This window comes from Setaria italica, chromosome V, assembly GCF_000263155.2.
Source record: "Setaria italica strain Yugu1 chromosome V, Setaria_italica_v2.0, whole genome shotgun sequence".
In the NCBI taxonomy this organism is placed as follows: Eukaryota; Viridiplantae; Streptophyta; class Magnoliopsida; order Poales; family Poaceae; genus Setaria; species Setaria italica.
Window position 1 is genome coordinate 14,085,776 of NC_028454.1, and position 15,931 is coordinate 14,101,706.

The 15,931-nt window shown below is 45.0% G+C and overlaps 1 long non-coding RNA gene across 1 annotated transcript; it reads right to left on the reverse strand.

Moving 5' to 3' along the window:
* Positions 1–873: 873 nt before the first annotated feature.
* Positions 874–1,640, reverse strand: LOC101759211. The gene is made up of 2 exons (XR_215203.2): positions 1,276–1,640; positions 874–1,185 (listed from the first exon to the last, which is right to left on the reverse strand). It is a non-coding gene; the product is annotated as an uncharacterized LOC101759211 (long non-coding RNA).
* Positions 1,641–15,931: the final 14,291 nt, after the last annotated feature.

The following is a 15,931-nucleotide window of genomic DNA, read 5'->3' on the forward strand; positions in this document are numbered from 1 at the left end:
GCAGGCACAGGTGCGGCCATGGCGGCGTGGAGGCTCCACAGGTGCCAGTGCGGCCTCGGCAGCTCAACGGGCATGGTGGCTCGGTGGGAGGAGGGGCATGGTGGCGCGACGGGGGCAGGCACGGTGGCGTGGCACTTGTGCGGGCATGTGGGTGCATCGGCGGGCGTGTGGGTGCGGCGGCATGGCGGCACGATGCATTGGCGGGCATGGGGCAACTTTTTTTTATTTTGTAATAGGCTTTACTACCGGTCTCCATTCGGCAGCGATGGGCTGCTTTATCTCCACCGATTTTAATCCGACGATTCTCTAAATCGGCTGGGATGATGATTTTGGGATGGCAGTGATGGGTGGTTATGCCGTAGTGATACCATCGCAGAAAACGATCGACAACTACGATGCCATTATCAGATAGATTACTCACTGCAGCAATAAGCATATTGCTGATTCAGGAGCCTAGGAGCGCCACGAAAGGCTTCTCTAGCTCCGCGCTATATCTATAGAGTGCTGGATCACCTCGGTAGTTTTCTTGGTAATGAAGTGTGTAGTTCATCAGACATCCGCTTAACATGAGTTAGACAGATGTTGAAAGCTGCTTGCTGAACTTTATCAATAAATAAAGGTTCATTCATTCAAGAAGACAAACCTAGAAAACCGTTTATTTGCTGATAAAAGAAAAGGAGGTCACGCAGGTCATCGGTAAAGAGGGTCCAATCTAACTCTCCGTAGTATCACTACTCTCTCCTAGTGACGATAGTAGTAACTTGATGGTAATAAGAGGGTCCAATCTTGCGTGGATTTCAATACGCGCGTGCTCGTGATCCTATCTTAGGCATTGTTTGTTTGAGCTTCCTGGTAGTTATTTAGTGTGAAAAATTAGGAGCTCAAATAAATAATAAACTTCTCGTGTAGCTTCTGAAAAGCTAGAAGCTCAGAAAAGTGGGAAGCTGAGAAGTTCAGTTTTCCAAACTTTTCGTAACTTTTTAAGCCTAGAAAACTACACTTCTTCTAAAAGCTACTGTTGATTTTTAGAACCAACAAGCTAGCAACAGCTTTTCAAAAAACTCAAAAGCTGCAGCTCAGACAGGCCCTGGACGACCTACTCTTTCGTTTCCTCCCCTGGCTTGCTTTAATGTCTTGCTGAACCAATGTCTTCTTTGTCACCCATCTCGGAGTGGCCTCCCAGAACTACAAGAAACAATTAGAAAAAAGACAAATTAAAACACTTACGAGATGAAATAGACCGAAATCAAAGGGAGCAGCTAATTCTTTAATTACCTCACTCTATTGGGATAAATAAATACTCAAACCTGTGTTGGCAAGTCCAAAACTCCTGTTGAGTTCATAGCTTTTCATCCTTTTGCGAACACCTGGCCTCTCGCACCCTCTATAGCCATTCGGTACATGTTGGTCTGACGGACCGTCCATCGGTATAGGTGGAGTCAGTCAGTATAAACTTATGCCGGCGGGACGGGATTTACACCGACTGTAAGTGTTGTTCATCGATCGAGAGGGACTAGCTGACTCTTGATGTAACTAACCGAAATCTCTTGCGGCAGCTACAGGTTGAGTTCATGAGGGCGACTTCCCCAATTCCTCACCAACATTCTTTCGTCCTCCTCCATCTGCTTGTTACACGCCGTTGAGTTGGTTCACCACCGGATGATGAGAGGGAGTTTATATACGCGAACGATAACACCACTTGGCACACGACAGCAGGACACAACGGATCAAAGCATATGGAACCATATGCTCGAAAGAGCTACATGAGGCTCATAACAATGCCTCGGCATCTCTCTATGGGAAGAATCACATTCAGGTCTCGTCAGACTCCTGATGAGTAACTTTTTTTTATTTTGAACCCTTTTTTTTCTTTATTTATAAAAATAACCTCACCCGGCTGTAATTTTGCGCGGAGTGAACCTTTTGGCCGCGCCAGACCGCCTGGCGTAGCGTGAACACACTGTCGCGACAGCATGCACTGGCGCGGCGGCCCTGCCACGCTGTCGCGGCCGAGTCGCGGGTGCCAGGCGGGCGCTGACGTGGGGCGGGGCGTTCGCCGCGCCAGCCCGCCTGGCGCGGCAGGGCCAGCACTAGATCGACGCGCCGGCTCCCTTCCTCCTCCCTCCCTCCTTTCTTCCTCCTCCAGACACACCTGAGCCCGAGCTTGCAGCGCCGCCCCCCGCCGCCCCACCCCCAAATCCACCCAAAATCCAGCGTTTTCAGTGGGGGAAAGTAGTGGAAATCGATCCCTGCTTCGTGTGGAAGGTATTCCCCTACTTATTCGCTTGTTTTACCGTTGCATTTGGTAGATCGGAGGATGTTTAGGTGACTTAGGGTTAGGTTAGTGATTTGAAATTTCAATAAAATGCAATGGTGTTTTGTGTTAGATGATACGTAGTTCATACGCAATTGAGTCTCTGCCCGCGATATTGACGTGTAGAACTTGTCGATTTAAGGATATATTCATTGAATCGTATAGTGCAATGTATATGTGTATTTTTTGTTTGCAATTTGTCCAATATATGTAATGTGTGTAGTTGATATGTTGAATATGTGCAATGTGTGGTGTATATGACATGGTGAAATGTTTGTATTTTGTAGATGGATCGTTTAGTTCGATTTTTTGATGGTGGTGTTGTGAAACGAAATGGGGAGTTAGAGAATATGAATGAGTCAATTGAATTCTTCGATGGTCCTCCAAGTTTTAGTGATTTAGTTGACCGTGTAATGACGAAGTATGGATGTAGAGTGGATGAGATCAGTTTGAGAGGTCGTTTTGATTGTGGGAAAGCTAGAGCTCATTATGTTCTCATGAAGTTAGCATCCGATGCGAATTGGAAGCACTATAAGGATGTTGTGCACGAAGCTAATGTTGCATGTTTGGAGGTTATAGTCGAAATTGTTCGTATGCCTGGCCCAAATGTTGTCATGAGGGAGGAAGTGGCGGTAGTGAACCATAATGGTACCCAGGAGTCAGAAATGTTGCATCACGTGTTAGGTGAAACAGAACGTGATTTTGACTTGGCTATTGCCAATGATGATTTTCCCAATAACATTTTTGAGAGGGATGAAGCAAATATAGATATTGATAATGTCTCTATGGGTTCCGAAGATTGTGAATTGGAGGAAGATGGGGTAGTAGGTGTGGAGGTAGAGGAGGAATCACTATTTGAGAGTGGTGGGCATGAATATGAGAACGTCGGGGTAGAAAATGAAGAGGATGGACCGCAATTTGACACCGCAACCGTACATGATGTAGAAGACATTCGTCGTATGGACGATTGTTTTTCTTACACCCAGTATGAGTTGCGGTTGTTAAAAGAACGTGATGTCGAACTGCCATCCATTCCCAATGATAAGGATATAAGTATGGTTCACAAAGCAATATGTGAATCTAGTATGGTGAATGCCGAAGGGACGTCCATTGGTGAGAGTCCAGTGATTAAGAAGGGGATGAAGTTCAATAGTCTTGAGGAGCTGAAGTTTTTCTTGGCTGACTACGCGGTGAGGTTACATAGACCTTTTAGCGTAGTTCACTCTGACAAGAACTTAAGATACAATGTGATGTGCAAGCAAGGATGCCATTGGCGTGTATGGTCTCGGCTAATATCAAGCACCGAACAATGGAGAATTTCAAATGTTGTGCAACCGCATACTTGTCGATCGTCACAGCCGAAGCGAGAGCATGTACAGTGCACAGCAAAGTACCTTGGACGGCGTATCCTAGGCATTATCCGTAAAGACAGCGAGACATCGGTGCCATCACTCGTGGAGTCCATCTTCATCTTTAGTGGGTACCGTGTGAAGTATTCGAAGGCTTGGCGGGCGAAGCAACACGTTGTTGCCCTGCTTTGGGGCGACTGGAAGGAGTCGTACGGCATGGTTCCTAGGGTACTCTCAGCTATAACCTACTACAATCCCGGAGTTAAATGGTGCATCGACTCATGTGGCATGATGCTTCCTGACAATGGAGTGTTGAAGCATATACTGCAAAGGGTATTTTGGTGCTTCCCTCATTGTAGTGAGGCATTTCAACATTGCCGTCCTGTGATACTTGTGGACGGTACATTCTTGACTGGCAAGTACAAGGGTACATTAATGATGGCAGTTGCTGTAGATCCAGAACAACAGCTTGTGCCTCTTGCTTTTGCCTTGGTCGAGAGTGAGAATAATGAGAGTTGGTCATGGTTTATGAAACTTGTTCGGGTACATGTTCTTGGACCTTCACGGATAGTGTGTATGATATTAGATAGGCATCATGGGCTTCTAAATTGTGCGAAGGACCACATTGATGGTTTTCCACCGCTTGTGCATAGGTGGTGCATGAGGCACTTTGCTGCCAACATGTCGCGTCGGCAGAAGAGCAATCGTGTGATTGGAAAATTGAAATTATTATGCAAGGTTCATACAGAGAGAGAATTTTGTGAGAAGTTAGAAGATCTAGTGAAGGACTTGAACAGTGACGCAAAAGAATGGTTGAAGGGTGAAATGGAGGACAAGGATAAATGGGCGCAGGCTTTCGATGAGGGAGGGATGCGCTGGGGTATTATGATCACGAACTTCTCGGAATCACTCAACAGAGTTTTCAAAGGCATCCGAAGTAGGCCCGTCGTTGGAATTATTGAATACACATTCGAAAAATGCAACGCCTACTTTGTGAACCGATGGGGAAAGGCACGTGAAATGTTAGATCAAGGCTATAGAATTGGGCAAGTTGCAGATAATTATTTATCAGAGGCTGAGCTTAGATCTGTGCACCACTTAGCAGAACCGTACGGGCCAGAAAGGATGGTGTATTCTATAAGAAGTTACGGTACGACTAACATTGGGGGTGAGAGTCATGGAGGCCGACACTACAGAGTGGATCTGCACGAAGTTTCGTGCACCTGCAATGTTCCTCAATTGTTGCACCTTCCATGTTCACACTTCATTACAGCTTGCAAGGCAAGAGGTCTTAACTATGAAAGCCCCATGTATATGTCACCGTTGTACTCTAGGGAGCACACCATCAAAATATGGGAATCAAGCTTTCAACCTTACCTAGATCCGTCACAATGGCCGGCATATGAAGGGGTAGGGTACGTGCCTAACCCCAGTTTAATGAGAAATAAAGTAGGAAGGAGGCAGAAGAAGCGTTTCACAGGCGACATGGACGTGTCGGAAGGGAGGCTTTCTGCAGATTATGATACTGGTGATTTTGATATTGACAAGTCGGAAAATCGTTGCTCCAAGTGCCACAAGATCATTAGGAATTGCACATGCCGCAGTAGAAAATCAAAAGGCACTAAATCTAGACCGAGCAGTAATAGGCCGCGTACTTCAAACAATTGGGTATGCGCGTTGCTTGTATTATGCGTGGCTATTATTTTATCTTTTTTATAGTAGTACATTATCATATTTTCCGTACTTATCATATAATGAAGCTTTTTACTAATGATCATTTTTGTTGTTTCTTTAGGATGGCGGCCCCGGGGTACCCTCTTCTTGAGGCTGCTTACGACTTGCACCACCGTGCCCACCACCTCGCGGACCTAAATGAGGTATAACAATGGTTGCTAATTTTTGCTGATGAATGCATACCTTAGGATGAGAATTGTAAGATTTTCGTATGAAATGTTCTTATAAATTAAGGATGTGCCTATCGTTACTATTCGCTTGTGTATAGTGTAAACAATTTCATACTGCAAATGTCATTTGTATCATATTTGTGTTACTTACCACTTTAGAAGCCCGTTATTCACAATTGGATTGACTTCTCATTTTGTAATAATCTTATAATATTTTGCAGAATTTGACACCACTCAGGGCTAGGTGCACTCACCACTTAGGTGGGATGAGCGGTACGCCCAGTACCTGCAGAGAGCAGGTTTCTTGGATATCGCTGTTCAGGTCGTGGGGGGTCTCCCTCCAATGGACGAACCACTGTTGACCGCTATGGTCGACAGGTGGCGTCCGGAGACTCACACGTTCCACATGCCCTTCGGAGAAATGACCATCACAATGCAGGATGCGGCTATGATACTCGGCCTTCCACTGGATGGGCAGCCAGTGACAGGTATTATACAGAATGAGAATTGGCGTGATATGGTCGAGATGCATATTGGGATTAGGCCGCCAGAGCCAGAGGGCGGAGATAGCTCGAAGAAGACGTCCGGTGTCAGCTCGGCATGGTTGAGGGAGCACTTCGATGTGTGCCCTCCGGGAGCAAATGACGAGGTCGTGCAGCGCTATGCTCGAGTGTGGCTATGGCACTTTGTCAGTACATTCCTCCTTCCAGATGCAGCTGGCAACACAGTATCGTGGATGGTTCTCCCCATTCTAGGTCAGGTTTGGGAAAACATAGCCACTTACAGTTGGGGCTCAGCGGCTCTTGCCTGGCTGTACAGACAGTTATGTGAGGCTTGCCGGCGCACAGCGAGAGATTCCAATGTTGGAGGGTGCACTTATATGCTCCAGATTTGGATTTGGGAGCGAATTGTGGCGGAACCGCCCAACTTAAGCTGGTTTAAGTGCGCCTAATCGCTGTCGAAACAGCAATTATCTGAAACGCACCTAAAACAGCATAAGTCCGGTAGTCCGTCGAGTGTCCCTCGGACTCCTCGAAGGATCCACGGCGTGTCTCATAACCATACATCAGGATAATATCCGCGATGGGATAATATCAACAAATATTACATTTTTACATACATAATTAAGAGGTACGAGTTATTACAAGACTTCAAGTTGAAACAAACTTAGTGATGCATAGTTAGACAAGCTCTAAGATTAACATAAGTAGTTTAGGAGAAGATGCGTCGATAACGGTTTTCTAGAGTATTGAGAGACTCAGGTCAATACTCTAGGTCTTCGGGGTCTCCTCCTCGGTAGCTTCCTGTGGAGCTTCTGAAAGATAACCACAAGGGGAAAACCCTGAGTACGGGGTACTCAGCAAGTCTTACCCGACTAACCAATATAATAATTTTTCTTTGGAATGCATGTCAGCCTTTGGGTGTGCTTGGTTGACACGGTTTTTGCTGAAAAGCTTACTATGAGTGAGGCCTTAGTTTTGTCTTTTAGTTTAGTTAAGTTGTTACCTAACCATTCTAGATGATAACGGAAATAAAACAATCATAATTGTTAATTCATACAGTACTTGGCAACAAGAGATTTTATATCACATGAGTTATACTACGATGCTCAACAGTGACCAAGTGCATTCATAACCGAGAATTGCGGCGATCCGGATCAATTTACATCCTGCAGGAGAGTACCCCGATCACCAGCATTATACGACTGTCCAGGTCGTACTAGCAACCTCTCGATTAGTAAAGTCAATGATTAGGAACACAACTACCCGGACCCAGGGATGCACCCCCACATGGGACCCCACGTCTGGCCTGATCTCCATGTGAGTTTCAGGCTACACCCCTGCCAATCTCCAGCACGTCAAATGCGGGTACGAAGCATTCCTGATCATAGAATTTACTAACCTACTGGGCTTTACTGGTCCCATACCCAGTAAGTGATCAGATGTTATCACTTGATCAGCGGTTAAGACAACGATCGGGCCTTAACCAGATTAATCTAGCAGACAGAACTACATCTCTAGCTTCTGTCCGTTTTCATATTCCAGACTATCCTTCATAAGCAATATGTATGACTTAAGAGTTTTCCTTAAGGTTGGTAAACCAAGCATGTAAGCAAGTAAGCATTTCTAGACTTGGGTTGTCTTCTAAGGTTTGAACAAGTGGCAAAGATGTCCTTAAAACAAGGTATGATTGTACACAAGAATAGGTTTCAAGCAACTCCTAGACTTAGTGCATGCATAAAGCAAATAACCAATAATACGTTACATGAAATAACGACTCCAAAATAGATAGGTATAAATGCACCGGGGCTTGCCTTGATCGTTAAAAAGATTAGTAGATGCCGACGGATTCGCTTCACAGGGGACAAATTCAAACACCTCGTCGGACTCCAAGGGTCCTTCTGAAAATTTCCAGTAATCCTCTTCTGGTGCTTCTGGATCTACGGCGTAATGTATATGCAGGGGTTAGAATGCAAACTTTTTAAATAATCGACTATACAACTTTCCTTCATGATAAAGTTGCAAGCCAATAAGGACTATACGATTTATCATGAATAAGTTGTAAGTCAACACATAAAAAGAAATCTAAAAAGATTAACCTATATTTTTATTTTTCTTACTTAACCCTTCCTATAGCTTTTAATTTTTTTGGTAAATGTGGTAAATAATTTCTAACTCAAAAATCTAGTTTCCTATGAGTTAAGGGTTATTTGTGATTGATAAAGTATTATTCATATCCTTATACATTTTATAAATATTAAGCATTTATTTAATTACCTTAAAAGGAAGGCATTAAATAAATACACAAATTTTTATTATTTTCCTAGGGTGTAAAAATTTTAATGCATAAAGGAAAATAAAACAAGCCTAACAAAATTGGTTTCACTAATTTTGGACACTCCTACAAATTTCTGTGATTAAAATGGTGTAAAACGAATTTAAACGAATTATTCTGCTAAAGAAATCTAATTTTTCCCCGAAATTCCCCCGGAAAACTTTTCTCACTCACCCACACTCTACCCTCACTCGCGAACACTGGGCCCCCACGGCGCGGACCCCACCTCTCCTATACACTCTACCCGCCAGCCCCTTTCTCCCTCTGACGGGCCCCGTGGGCCGTTCTTCTTTTTCTTTCCCCTTCTCCGGCCTGACACCGGCCCAACGGCCTTCTTCCTTTTTCTCTTTTCTTACGCGATCGCGGCCTGCTTCCACTGGGCCTCCGGCTCTTTTCTTTTTCGGTCGACCGCACGCGCGTCACTGGGCCTCAACGCACCGGCCCACAGACGGCCGCACCGCTCTGGCCCGCGCCTTCCTCCCCTTCTCTCTTACTGACATGCGGGCCCGGTGCACAGCACCTTCTTCCTCCTCCCGCCAAAAGCGCGACCGGAACAGGGGGCGGCGCGGCTCGCCGGCCGGCGCCCTCCTGGCGGCGGGTCTCGACAACGACACCAACCCTAACCCTACACGACTCCGTGCGCGGCAACAGCTTCCCCGGAGATGGCCGGAGCCATCCCCTCCACGGCGACGGGCGGCAACACCCACGGCCGGTGATGACTTCTCACGTCAACGGCATAACCCACTTAAACAACTAACTCGACACCATCCTAGGACCCTAAGGACTCGACTACGACTGCTCAAGAAGGAAGAGAGACAGCGCGAGGGGGTTCTCACAGAGAGCGGGCGGTGCGACGGCGGCGGACAGAAGCGGCGGCGATACAAGGTGTCACGGCGAAGAAGCTGGGCAACAAGTTGGTAGGGCTACTGGTGGGGTGTAGGCGGAGGTGTGGACGGAAGGAATCGACGGGAGCGGCGGTGTGGAGGTGGAATTTTGCTTGGCGGCGATGTCTGGCAGAAGAGGCGCTGGCGGCAGTAAAAAGAACGGCGGTGAAAACGGCGGCGCGGGAGCGGTAGTTATTCAAGCATTTACCCCTCGCATGGCTGCCACCGTGGTCTACCCGTAGGCGTATGTGGCGAGGAGGTGGCCTAGCTTAGCTGCGCTGGCGGACGACCGACGACGGCGGCGGCGACACGTCTGGAGTTTCTGTCATCGCTTCTCCCGCCCGTGATCTTCAGAAGCCAACCGTGGTTGATCTTTGATCCAACGGCACACCGATGCTTAAAGAAAGTTACAGATAAACTTGAATTCTCCATCTTTTGTTTTGGCTCCAACCCGAGATAATCATCAAACCGGTGGAATTTGGAGATGTTGCTCGAATTGATTCTGAATCGACTGAATCAAAAGTTCAGTTCGTCAGTCACCGACAGTAGTGCCGACTTCAACTTGCCAATCCAATTCAGTGGCCTAAATCTGGTGTTTCCAATCCAACTTCTACCCAAACATGCTCTATATTGTCCCAATGTTCCATTTTGATCATAAACCAGTACCCTCCTTGATCTAATTTGCTCTGAATTTGAATTCAAAGTTGATGCCTAGCTGCTGTTCAGACTTAGGCATTTTTCAGAGTTTCAGTTAACTCGTGATAATGTGCTGACTTTGGGCTCGAGTTTGACCTCCTCCCTTTTACTGTTCTTGGCCAACATCACATGATTGTTGAAGTCCAAGATGCATACTTCAATATAATGTAGCTGTTCTAGTGCATTTGTTGGAAGAATTCTTCGGAAATGAATTTTGAAAATGAACTCTGGAGCTGTTTTTACTGAACCCTGTTGTCGGACGAGGAACAGTAAACAGCTTTTTCTTTTTCTTTTCTCTAATTCTTCTGAGAGATTTAGCACTATTTAAATTCCAAATTTTTGATCCTTCAGTTCCAATCACTCTTACACTTGTATTCCATATTTTTGACAAATTTTTCTGAATTTCAAATTTGAAATTCAAATTTCGGTCAAAATTTGGCCGAATTTGGTCTTTTTGCCATTTTTCTTCTTTTTCTTTTGAATTTCCCTCTGAATTTTTCAGGGTCATTAGTTGACTTCAAATGGCACTTATTACAGCCTCTCCCCCTTAACAGAATCTCGTCCCGAGATTCCTAGGGTTAAATCCTTGGTTTTTGGAATGGAAAGGAAACTGCGTCAGGTCATTTACTCTTTCTTTTTCTGTACAAGGATAGTGGGGTGGTGGTCCTTGTTCATCTGTCCCTGACAGTTTCAAACAACTCCGGATATTTAGACTCTAGGTCTTCCGCTTTTTCCCAAGTAGCTTCGTCCGGAGTATGATTTTTCCATTGCACTTTATAAAACGTGATACTCCGAGTTCGGGTATCGCGTGTCTTTTGATCCAAAATTTTAATAGGTTTCTCTTCATATGTTAAATCCGGTTCGAGCTCAATCTCTGGATCTTCCAAAATTTCTTCTGGAACTCTTAGACATTTCTTAAGCTGAGATACATGGAATACGTCATGTATAGAAGCAAGTTGATCAGGCAATGACAACTTATATGCCACGGGACCCTTTTGTTCCAGAATTTCATAGGGACCAATGTATCTCGGGGCTAGCTTACCCTTTACTCCAAAGCGCTGTACGCCTTTCATTGGAGATACCTTTAAATATACAAAATCTCCGGCAGAAAATTCCAAAAACCGTCTCCTTTTGTCTGAATAACTCTTCTGCCGGGATTGAGCTATTTCCAAGTGCTTGCGAATTTTCCGAACCTTTTCCTCGGTTTCCATAACCAAGTCCGATCCTAACTGTGTCCTTTCTCCCACTCCTGACCAATTTAGAGGAGTTCGACATCTTCGACCGTACAAGGCTTCGAAAGGTGCCATTTTAATACTAGCTTGATAGCTATTATTATAGGAGAACTCGGCTAGGGGTAGATATTCGTCCCATAGCTTAGAGAAAGTAAGGACACATGCTCTTAACATATCTTCCAAAATTTGATTAACTCTTTCTGTCTGTCCTCCAGTTTGAGGATGATAAGCAGAACTTCTAATGAGGGTAGTACCCATGTCCTTTTGCAGTTGTTCCCAGAATCTGGAAACAAACTGGGAGCCTCGATCGGAGATAATGGTTTTTGGCACTCCATGCAAAGATACAATCCGGGTTATATAGAGTTTGGCATATGTCGACACGTGGTAAGTAGTCTTAACTGGAATAAAGTGAGCTGACTTAGTAAGACGGTCGACAATAACCCAGATGGAATCATACCCCTTAGAAGTGGTAGGTAATCCTACTATGAAATCCATAGAAATATCTTCCCATTTCCAGACGGGAATCTCTGAGGGTTGTAACAGACCTGCCGACTTCTGTAATATGGGTTTAACTCTTTGGCAAGTGTCACATTCTGACACATATCTTGCAATTTCCAGTTTCATTTTGGCCCACCAAAATCTTTGCTTTAAATCTTGGTACATTTTATTGGTTCCGGGATGAATGGAGAACTTGGATGAATGTGCTTCTTCTAGAATTAATCTTCTCAGGTTTTTATCCTCCGGAACTACTATCCGGTTCTTGAAATATAGTCCTCCGTCTTCTTCTTGGTGAAGTTCAGGAATCTTCCCCTCGGCTTTTTGCTGATAAAGTGCTTTAATCCATGGGTCTTCTTTTTGGGCCGTTATGATTCTTTCTTTTAGGGTATCTTGAATCATAACATTCTGGAGGGTACCTTGTTTTACTATTTCCAAACTTAATTCTCCCATTTCTTCGCACAGGGTCTTCAAGTTAGACTGGATGGTCGTGCAGTGGCATTGGGCCTTTCTGCTTAAGGCGTCGGCCACCACGTTAGCTTTACCAGGATGGTAATGAATTTCTAGTTTATAATCTTTAATCAGCTCTAGCCACCGCCTTTGCCTCATATTCAAGTCCATTTGAGTGAATATATACTTCAAGCTCTTGTGGTCAGTAAAGATACGACATTCACTACCTAAAAGATAGTGTCGCCATATCTTTAGTGCATGCACTACGGCAGCAAGCTCTAAGTCATGAGTAGGGTAATGCTCTTCATGACGTTTCAACTGGCGAGAAGCATAAGCAATAACCCTGCCTTCTTGCATTAGAACACACCCGATGCCTGTTCCTGAGGCATCGCAGTATACATCAAAGGGTTTCTCTATATCAGGTTGAGCTAACACTGGGGCTGTAGTCAATAACTTCTTCAAGATTTGAAATGATTCTTCACACTCAGGTTTCCATTCAAACTTTGTATCCTTCTTTAATAACTCGGTAATTGGCTTAGAAACTTTAGAGAAATTGGGAATGAACCTACGGTAATAACCAGCCATTCCCAAGAAACTTCTTACTTCATGAACGGAAGTTGGTGATTTCCAATCCAATATATCCTTGACTTTTTCGGGATCTACATCAATTCCTTTTTCGGACAGTATATGCCCAAGGAATGGAACTTTCTTTAGCCAAAATTCACACTTACTAAACTTGGCATATAACTGGTGTTCCCGGAGTCTATTCAGAACAATGCGCAAATGTTGCGCATGTTCCTCTTCATTTTTAGAAAAGACAAGGATATCGTCTATAAAGACAACCACAAATTTGTCCAGTTCTGGCATGAATACTGAATTCATGAGATACATAAAATGCGCTGGGGCATTTGTCAATCCGAAAGACATAACCAAATACTCATATAGTCCATATCGGGTGGAAAAGGCTGTTTTTGGTATGTCCTCGGGTTTTATCTTAATCTGGTGGTACCCTGACCGAAGGTCGATTTTTGAAAAGACCTTAGCTCCAGACAACTGGTCGAACAACAAGTCAATCCATGGTAGTGGATACTTGTTTTTGATGGTTACCGCATTCAAGGGACGGTAATCCACACATAGTCTTAATATACCATCCTTCTTCTTAACAAAGAGAGCTGGGCAACCCCATGGTGAAGTACTGGGTCGGACAAAACCCTTATCCAACAATTCTTGGAGTTGTGTTTTTAATTCTGCCAATTCTTTAGGTGGCATTCGATACGGTCTTCTAGAGATAGGAGCGGTGCCGGGTTCTAGTTCAATAGTGAATTCTACCGCTCTGTCAGGCGGTAGCCCAGGCAAGTCTTCTGGAAATACATCTAAGAATTCATTGACAACAGGAATAGATTCTAGAGTCACTGCTCTAGTCTTTTTGACCATTTGGTCCAAACAAGGTTGAACGGGTAATTGGAGTTCGAAAGGGTGGCCTTGGTCATCTTTCAGACTAACAACCCGTGTAACCACATTAATTTGAACTTCATGTGCTTTCATCCAATTTACCCCCAAAATAATATCTATTCCTTGATCTTCCAAAATTAAAGGATAAGCTCCCACTTTAATCCCTTCTAGGTTTAAAATCACATTACGAGCTACTTGACTGGTATTCTGTGTGGCACCAGTAGCTTGAATAACATATTTGACATCTAAGGTATGAACTTCTAGTTGATGTTGTGTAACAAACTCTTTACTTATAAAAGTATGTGATGCACCGGAATCAAATAAAACCATAGCAGGATAATTGTTAACAAGGTACATACCTGCTAGGATTGGCTCTCCTTCTGGGATTTCTTCTACAGTCATATAGTGAGCCTGTCCTGTCTTGGTATTAACAAACTTGCGACGGACAAACTTTTGTCCAGAGCCTTGGCCCGAGGTTTGAGCCTTTAAGTTCGCGTTTCCTCCAATTTTGGGAAAACGACAATCTCGGGCGAAATGTCCTGGCTTCCCACAGTTGAAACAAACCTGTGGGGTTCCTGAAGGAGTAGGGTTACGAAACCCAAAGGATGGTGCAGTTCCAGGACGAGGAGCAACACTGGGAGCTCTGGCATTCCAAGACTGGAAAGGTCGTTGCTGGAATGAAGGACGATACATGGGTCGGGGAGGACCTCTATATACCATCCTCATCCTCTGAGGAGCATTTCCAAAATTTCCAGAAGGAATAGCCTTCCTCTTTAATGCTTCTTCTTTCTTTAATGTTTCATCCAATGCTTTCATCTTTTCTTCTGCGGTAATGGCTGTGCTTACCGCGGAACTGTAATCAGCGAACGTGCAGGTGGATAACTTTTCCTGCATTCTTGTATTAAGCCCCCGGAGATAACAATCCCTCTTTCTGGTCTCCGTATTAACATGCTCTGGAGCATATTGGGCTAAATGGTCGAACTCATTGGTATATGCTAGAATACTGCGGGTTCCTTGTTGCAGTCCCAAGAACTGTTCCAGCTTCATCCTCATGACGCCCTCGGGTATAAACTGCGTCCGAAAGGCTTCCTTAAAATCTTCCCATGTGACTTCCCTTCCCACTGGCTGCCTGGCCAGATGACTGGTCTACCAAGTTGCTGCGGGACCCTGAAGCTGAAGCCCCGCAAACTCGGCCTTCTGAACGGCAGTACATTGGGGAATTACTCGAAATTTCTGCTCCATGGCCTGAAGCCATTCATTAGCTTCCAAAGGATGCTCAGCTTTTAAGAAGACCGGGGGACGTGTTTCCAAAAATTGGGTGTAAGACACCCCCTGCTCCGGCTCTCTCCTACGTCCACCGTTTCCGGTGTTCTGTACTATCATCTGGAGTAAGCGGGCTTGCTCTGCCCCGGAGTTCATTAAACTGGCTATTGCGTCAGCCAATGTAGGTGCTCGGGGTAAATCCTCTTCCTGTCCTCCGGAGCCTGAAGCTCGGGGTTCTCCGAGATCCGTCATGCTACCAAGAGTAACAAGATATTAAAATCTACTGTGCATTTTTATCAACAACTTTTGGTATACTGACATATCACACATCACAGCATGCTCACACACAAACCATACTTATATACATACTTATTTATATTACATGCCTAGGAGTTAATATTTACAAAAACCCCTTAGTGCCACTTGTCCATATCTTACATATTACAACATGTTCAAACCAAGTTCACGTCAACCATCATAAGGAAAGATGCCCAGTTCTTCGGCATTCAAGCCCAGTCGTGCCATGGCTTCTTGCAGGACGTCTTGGTCCACGGTCATCAAAGTTTGCCCTGGGGGAGCAACAGGTGGAGCTTGATTGACAGAATTCTCGCTTCCGGACTCTGGTCCGTAATCACTCCAAGTGCGAGAAGTATCAGAGGTGCTAATTCCAGAATTTCCTTCCATCTCTTCTGGCTCCTCTTCCTCTTCGCCTTCCTGTTCTTCTTCTCCCCACTGCTGCATGGGACCATAGCCCTGAGGATCTAGTCCATCGGCATTGGCATTGGCCCACGCAAACTGTTGATGGCCCGCAGGGATTTCGCCCTGATCATCTTCCATATCCACATCAAAGCCTTCCAGATTCTCGTGAGCATATAAATCTATTTCAGGTTCGGCCGGTGGCACTGGATCTTCTTCCATTTCTATCACAGGCACTAGCTGATCTGCTTCCTCCGGGTTTTATGGTTGAGGCTCTCCTGGTGGGGGAGGTGGTGGAATATCGATCATATTTTGCGCCGGTGCTTGAGCTTGCATTTCTTCTAGGGCTAGACGAAGTGAT